Consider the following 7,166-nt stretch of genomic DNA (forward strand, 5'->3'; position numbering starts at 1 on the left):
GCATACCACATCCAGTTCGCCCCTTTGCAACGGCAGAAGTGCTGCAAGCCTCCTCCGTCGTTTCTCCATCAGCTCTACCTCTATGGCTTTGTGTCACTGCTCTTGATCCCATCGGCGACTCAACGACGGCTGATTCACCTTCTTAGTTCTTCCGCTCACCTCGATGGCTTGGGCTCCCCCCTCCGGCCTCCCCCCATTGTTGCAGTTTGCCCCGATCAAATATTTCAGTGGTGACAGGCGATCTGAGTTGCAGTTACTTAATCGCTCGCACTGCTCTTGATCATCTCCCCTCCTGCTAACCTGCTTCTTAGACCGGTGAGTTGTGTCCTTGCTGAATCTTGTGCTATGCTTGGAAGAAAATTTCTCAAATCCCTAAAATTTTCTTTTTTGTTCATTTTGTGCACATAGGTATTGCATCAACATGTAGCATGATCTTGTTCTCTTATTACTTCTTTTGAATAGTTAGATGCTATCTCTAACCTGTAGGTTATACCATGATCTTGTTCTAATTTTGAATAGTTAGATGCTCCTTAAAACATAAATAGATTATATTAATCGATGTTGGTTAATCAGAAGCCCAACAAAACAACTATTTTTTTTTACTAGTTTTGCATATATGATATATTCTATGTTTTGTGATGTACAAAGTATATGGGGAATCCATCCCTGTCAAGGAGCTAGTAGATCGTGTTGCGAGTTATGTCCATCTTTGTACACTCTATTAGTGGCTCAGTAGGATTGCGGTGTCGGTGCTTTGTGTTTGGTGGTGCTTATCTGAAGATTAATGGAAATACTTCCTTCCATTTATCCAATTCCATATAACAGGACTATGTTTTATTCAGGGCTTTTGGGTGTGGGATTATTCTTGGTGGTTATGACAGAGAGGGACCTCAGTTATATATGATTGAACCCTCTAGAATATCATATGTGAGTTCTCATAGTTGTATATTAGTCTTAATTTGAGCCTTGCATTCAATTACGGATTACAAATTTCTCCACAATCCTTTTATGAAAATTCTCATGCTATATATTAAATACCGCTCTTTTCATACTTCTAATAGTTTTTCTTTTGAGTGATTCTATGTGAATACATTACTGATATTGTTCAACATTGCCAAATTTATTGAAGTACCTAAAGCTTCTACTTGTTGAATGTTTACCTGCAGAGATACTTTGGTGTTGCTATTGGAAAAGGAAGACAGGCTGCCAAAACGTAAGAACAATGGCAAATATAAATACTATTTATGAATGGTTTAATATACAAGTCATTTGATGAAAATTATTATCTTCATCACCTGTAAATTAACAATTTTCATAATTAATATATAGGCATTGAACTTTCAATGACATCTTGTTTATTTTTCTACATTTCCAACTTAACAATATATGTGAAACCCTGCATCTCGACTCTAGTGGTTCTGATACCATGTGCATCCAGTTTTTCTCTTCAATGTCTCTTTTACCATGACTTTTATAAATTAGGGCTTGAGATTGGAGAGTATGTGCAGATTTTAAAGACAATGGAAGCGAAAGAGGAAGATACAATAGTATTGTTCTATTTATGTTCTTTTGAGATGATGCTTTACTTCTTTGAATCTACTATCACTTCTTCTTCTTCTTCTTCTTCTTTTTTGCTTCTTTACTGGTTGAATGAGGGTGCTCCAAGAATATGATTAGTCTGCCTTAGTTTTATGATTAGATAAAAATTTGATTATGATTTAGCAGGATGGTATTTACATATATTATGATTTGGTGAATTTTTCATGCATTTAGATGTTGGAACTTTTTTAATCTATGAACTGTTGGTGCAGATTAATATTTAGGCTTTTAGCAAACATGCTTCCTATAAGAAAATAATTATTTGGAGCAGGAAAAAAAGAAGAAAAAACAAAAGAAAGAAGCTTTAATTCAAAGCCAAGTAGGAAGTCTTAATAAATATTTCACTAACAACCAAATAGCAGAGCAAACAGAAGTAGTAGAACAAGTGAATCAGGATGACATTGATAATAAGTTGAATGATCAGGAACATAGTTAATTGAATGGACTTCAAAATGAAGACCCAAAATGATATGAAAATGATAAAGTTGAAGTCAATATGCCTGAAAATAACAGTGATGAAGATATAAATCAAGAGATCTTGTTTCCTTTAAATGTTGATGATCCAGGAAATTCGGACAAAATTCAAAATATTAGGGACTTTCTAGTTGAAAGAGGTCCTAGAAAAGATGATGATATTTTATTTCCTCTTGATAACACCGATAGACACTTCAATCCATCACATTATAAGAGACAATTGCTAAATGGTAAGAAAAGTGACAGAAGATGGCTAGTGTATTCTATTTCTATGGACAAGATCTTTTGTTTCTGTTGCAAGTTATTCAAGACTCAAAGAACCACAATGAAACTTGGTCATCTAGCTGACGATGGATACAAAGATTGGAAGAATATCAGTTGATGTCTCAATCTTCATGAAACTAGTAAAGATCATATTGATTACATGACTAGTTGGATTGAATTAGAAAGAAGACTTCGAAAGAAAAAGACAATTGATGAAAATATACAAGTAGCAATTAACAAGGAGAGATAATATTGGAAACAAGTATTGAAGAGAATAATTGTAGTTGTGCAAAGAATTGCGAAGAATAACTTGGCACTTCAGGGAGATAATGAGACGCTTTATGTTGAGAATAATGGAATCTTTTTGCAGCTAAATGAAATGATTGCTGAATTTGATCTAATAATGGAGGAGCACCTTTGGCGTGCTCAATAAAGACATATTCATTACACTTATCTTGGACCCAAAATCCAAAATGAATTGATACAGATGTTGACAGCTGAAGTAAAATGTTCAATTATTGCAAAAATTAAACATGAAAAGTATTTCACTGTCATACTTGATTGCACTCTAGATGCAAGTCATGAGGAGTAAATGCCCCTTGTAATTAGATGTGTGGATGATCTAGAAAATGCAATAGCGATTGAAGAATTTTGGATTGGATTTTTGAAAGTTAATGAAACTTCAGGACTTGGGCTTTTTACAGAGCTTAAAAATATTTTAAACAATTTCAAACTTGACATTGATAATATAAGAGGTCAAAGATATGACAATGGATCTAATATGAAAGGAAAACATAAGGGTGTACAAAGTAGATTACTTGAAATTAATCTTAGAGCTTTCTACACTCCATGTGGATGTCACAGTCTTAATCTCACATTATGTGATATGGTGAAATGTTGTCCTAAACCAATGCCCTTTTCGGTGTTATACAACGCATATATTCATTATTCTCTTCTTCTACCAAGCGGTGGCAAATCTTCAAAGATCATGTGCAAGGTCTTACAGTCAAGCCATTATCACAAACACGATGGGAAAGACATGTTGAAAGTGTGAAGCCCATAAAAGATCAAACTTCAAAAATATGAGATGCTTTAATTGATTTGGCAAACATTTCTGATGACTCAAAAATAAAGAGTGAAGTTGAGTGTTTGGCATCATTTGAGCTTGAGAATTTTGAGTTTGTGTCTGGAATGGTAATTTGGTATAAGTTGTTATATGAGATTAACATTGTTAGTAAGTTTCTCCAAGCAAAAAATATGGATATTGATATTTCTATTAGACAATTAAAGGGACTTATCTCTTCTCTCCAAGAGTTTAGAGAATCTGGATTTGATCAAACATTAATTGAAGCTGAACATATTGCAAGTGAAATGGGAATTGAACCTATTTTTCGAGAAAAATGCATCATTCGAAGAAAGAGGTAATTTGATGAGATCAATAGTGAAGAGGTAATCCAGTCTCCTAAAGAATCTTTTCGAGTTAATTACTTCCTATTTATAATTGATCAAGCTCTTTCTTCACTTCAAACTCGGTTTGAACAATTTAAACAATATGAAGAAATGTTTGAGTTTTTATTTAGTTTGGAGAGATTGAAGTCTATTGATGATGATGATCTCTTACACTCTCATGTGTCAATCTTCAAGAGTCTTTAACACATGATGGACACTCTGATGTTGATGGATCAGATTTATATATAGAACTAAAGTTGTTAAGACACTCATTACCAAGAGAATAAAAAAGAGCGATTGATGTGCTGAATTATTTGAAGAAAATGAATAGTTGTTATCCAAATGCTTATATTGCTTATTGAATTTTGCTGACTATACCAGTTACAGTTGCATCTGTCGAAAGGAGTTTTTCCAAATTGTAATTGATGAAAACTTATCTTCGATCAACTATGTCGCAAGAAAGACTAAATGGTTTGACTATGTTATCTATTGAGAAAAAAGTGGTTGAGAAAGTTGATTATGCTAACTTAATCAATACTTTCGCTTCTAAAATTGCGAGGCGAGTAATATTCAAGTGATATATATTGGGCTGGAAGATGAATTTTATATTTTGTTTGGATCGTTTTAGCTTTATTAATATTTGCTTATGATATATTGTTTTGGATGATATATTTTTTTATCTTTTATTTATAGAATTCATTTTAAAAATATTGTTATATTTACATTGATTGGAAAATATATGAATGTCAAATTTTGAGGGCACCATTTTTTGTGCTCACCTCAGGCCCCAAAATCACATGTCCGGCACTGGTTTCAGCAATCCGTAAGTATTCATCATAATGATCAGCAGGAACTTCATATATCAATTGATGGATAGCTACCATACATTTCTAAAGTGGCGACAAACCTTTTTTTTCCGTCGCATTGACCTTCCATTCAAAATATTTTGATTTTTCAAGGAATCAACTATACGAAGGAATAATCCTCTTTGCATTCGGAATCGACGTCGAAATATATCATCAGAATATACTGGCTCATCAGAGAAATAATCGTTAAAAAAATGAGCATGTCTAATTTCACGATCCTGATTTAAATACCTTTTCCTCCGTGTTATGAACTTTAAGCTCTTTAACGTATCCTTTATTGTTGCTCATATAGCCGGAGCATTCTTTGTTCATCTATATATCCTCCGCATCTTTCTTCAATTGATTTATCCAGAATTCTCCAAACATAGATCGATCTGAATTTTCAGCCATCAAGTCTTTTAAGATACTTTTGTGGTTGAAAGAAATAGAGAGTTAGAAAATGATAAGAAGAATAAAATATTGAGAGTATATTTATAGAAAATTTTTTAAATAAAAAAAATTAATCTTTGAATAGCCATGGCTCAACGGTGCAAATTCAACATTCATTAAAACATTCACTAGCACTTGCTTTTTAAATATTTTAATATTTAAAAAATAAAATAAAATTGAGCATTGAAACAGTAAAACTCTAGACGTTATTAGGGTGCGTATTATTTTTTATAGAAAATATTAAAAAAATAATTAAAAAAAACTACGATGAAACGGCTTCGTTAACACGGAGTTGTTCCGTCATTTGAGGGGCGAACCTCCCTCCCACTATGGGAGGGAGGTCCTTGGTGCCACATCACTAGTGGAAGCTCTGAATGAGTTCCCATTGGAGATATCGTCTCCGGAGTCTCAAGGCATCTAGGTGGGAGCTCTTCCCATGCTCCTTGAGTACTATTAAAAGTAAAAACATTTTTACATCCCTTCATTATGAAAAAATCTCTTCACAACTCTTTTATAGATTCAATATTTTTTTTAAAAAAAACCTACTCTTTTAGGGCATCTTCGACAACTCTTAAAATATCACGTAAACACTACATTAAATTTAAAAAAATCTCACTAATCTCTCTACTATCCAATTTTTTTCAACAACTCATTTATAGTTCCACACTTAAAGCATCCACATCAATTACCCTAAACTAAACTTTTACCTTAAATTTTACATTTTGAATTAAAAAAGCATCCGCATAAGATATCCTACTCATTCCCTAAATATACATTTTATGAATAGTAGTTCTTTAAATTTAGAAAATAGATTTCATTCCCTAAACATTAAAATACTATTTCTCTCTCCTCCCTCTAATAATAAAAAATTTCTCTCTCCTTCCTCTATTAATAAAATTTTTCTCTCCTCTATCTCTTTCCTCCATCTAATAATAAAAAATATGAAGGAAAGAGAAAAAAATAATAAAAAAATAAACATATGGGGATATGCATATGAGGATATGCATATAATTAAAAGAACTAGACTAATATATAGGATCTAGTATTTCGCCTTTTTTTTGTAACATTTTATCATAATCAATCGACTGATAAAAAAATTAATAGAATAATTTTTTATTTAAAAATTAGTTAATTGATTTTTAATTATAGTCGAATCGATTTTTCTATGTACTGAAATTTTAAGTAAATCAATTGACTGATAATGAAAATTAATCAACTGATTTACTTTTGTATTAATTAGACAAAATTGGTTGATAGACCAAAAATCTTAGATTGATATAAAACTAGTTCCAATATATTCGTTTAATTCTTATGATTATATTTATGTTCTCAAATATCAATTTGACTCAATATACTGAGAACGATAATTCGGTTGATGTATTAAGCGACCTCGGATTAATATGATACTAGATCCTATATATTAGTCTAGTTCTTGTAATCATATACATATCCTCAAATGTCAATTTGATCCAATATATAGAAGACAATAATTTTTTAAAATGAATTAGATTTTTTAAATATATTTATGTACAAAAAATCATTATCTCAATATATTAGGTGAAATTAATGTTTAAAGATATGAATATAATCAATCAATCCGAGATTATTTGATCTATCAATCAATTTTATCTAATTGATATAAATCAGTCGACTAAATTTTAAATAGAAAATCAATCAATACTAAGAATACAATAAAAAATAAATACATAATAATTTAGTCATTTTAAAATTATCCAACATCTTTGGGTAATTTTAAAACTTTACTTCGGTACAAAGCCGTATTCAATTTGACGGTTCAATGATATACAGTTATAGGATTTTGCCCCTGAGTTTCTCATCACTGTCCTATAACGAAATGAAGGAAGATAAATCATGTGTTGAGTGATTTTCTAGGTAGAAAAATATTTAATTCTCAAGCAATAAACTCTACAAGAATCAACCTATTCAGGTAACGACTCGACTATACACCAGGGGAAAATATAATCCATTTTGCTAAATTCTATACAAATGTACAAAAACTTTTTTTTTCTTGGTGTTCCGATCGAAAAATTTGTAGACAATATTAAAAAATAGGCGCATACAATA

This window comes from Zingiber officinale, chromosome 2B, assembly GCF_018446385.1.
Source record: "Zingiber officinale cultivar Zhangliang chromosome 2B, Zo_v1.1, whole genome shotgun sequence".
Taxonomy (NCBI): domain Eukaryota; kingdom Viridiplantae; phylum Streptophyta; class Magnoliopsida; order Zingiberales; family Zingiberaceae; genus Zingiber; species Zingiber officinale.